The sequence below is a fragment of the Asparagus officinalis genome, chromosome 4 (assembly GCF_001876935.1).
Source record: "Asparagus officinalis chromosome 4, Aspof.V1, whole genome shotgun sequence".
Lineage (NCBI taxonomy): Eukaryota > Viridiplantae > Streptophyta > Magnoliopsida > Asparagales > Asparagaceae > Asparagus > Asparagus officinalis.
Genome location: NC_033797.1, coordinates 111,077,634 through 111,079,242, shown reverse-complemented (window position 1 = coordinate 111,079,242; position 1,609 = coordinate 111,077,634).

Below are 1,609 nucleotides of genomic sequence, written 5' to 3'. Positions count from 1 at the left end.
AGCAACGTTCCGATGGATATTTCGGTGTCGTCGTCGAAGAAGTTAGCGAGGAACTTAGTCTCCATGTCGTCCCAGCTGTTCACGCTTCCTGGCTTGAGGTGGCGATACCAATCGAAGGCGGCTCCGCGAAGAGTGCCGACGAATGACCGCACCATCAGAGGCTCATTGCCGGAGATTACCCCCAAGTGTGATTTGAAGTAAATCAAATGTTGAGTGGGTGAACCCATCCCATTAAACGGCGTGAAGTTAATTAGATTAAACTTCGCCGGATATGGGATCGATTCCCATTCTCTTGGGTATGGACAAGGAATGCCTGTTTTCTTCATTTCTTGAGCGGAAATCAACGTGTTGATTTTGCTCTCGAGATTTTTAATCTTCAAGTTTTCACCTGTGTTTTTGCTAGCATTCTCGTTACCACCCCCTGCATTGACGGGAGGATTATTGGTATTACGAGCTTCATTCGTATCCTCGTCTTCCAGATTAACCGGGTTACGACGACTTGGCTCGCCTTGCTGGTTCGTCAATGCTTGGATTTGTTGGTCATGCATTTCTCTCATGTTTTGCATGGCCATCTGCATTTCGAACCTGAAGGTTTCCTGTTGTTTAGCTAAGGCGTCTTCAAGCATTTTTGCCACTTGCTCCGCACTTATCATAAGTGCCTCGCGGGGTTGTCCCTCGCTGGATACCGTATTATCTGATGCGACTGCGGAGCCGGCATCAGATTCTTCATCTTCTGAAGGGAGTCTTATCCGAATCCTACCATAGGTTGCTCGCTTGATGGTTCCGGACTGCAGACGGGTTCTAGGCCGGGATGCTTTCAGAATCGATTCGAGATTGTCCCGCGCCGATGTCCCTCTGCTGGTCATGTTGGTGGTGACCCTCGGAAATTCTCCCTCTTCAACCACCGTTCTTTTTCGTCGGAAACGCCTAGGCCTTGTTTTCGGCGTTTTAGTACTGAGCCTTTCGAAAACCGAAATTCGTTCGGGGACCGCCTTGATGCAGCTGCATTCAGACAATACTGCCCGAATGAGTTTGGAACAGGGGCATTGAGTTTCCTGTTCTCGGGGACTCCTTTTCCTGGTTTTATTCGTACCCCCAGCACGATAGTACAACTCGTCTGCTTGACGATCGGAGTAACCTATTGTGTGTTGGCACGACTTCTCAGGTATAACACTATCGTCATCAGACGATAATGTTTCCTTCTAAGGGTGAACTGCTTTCTTTGGGCCTTCAAGAGTCACGCGCCTCGAAACATGCCTTTTTGGGCGTGAATTGTCAGCGGGCTCCCGGACCTCAATGCGCAAATTGGTGCGCGTAGCTGCCATGATTTCTTGGGCATGTTGAGGATGGTGGCGACCCCCAGCATGTTGAGTCGTCCGGGGCTTCTTCATCGGGCCCAAACGCTCTTGAACTGGAGCCTTGCTTCGCTCATCGGGAAGTGGACCGAGGCGCTCCAAAACTGGCTTCTTCCTTCGGGATGATTCTGCATGATCTCCCGGAGAAGCTATTGGGATTACCGGCGACTTTGGCTGATTCACCGGAGGTTGAACTTTGGATGGAGGCTGCTTCGGCCTCCACACTTGGCGGGTTGATGGCGGCTTCTTGACCA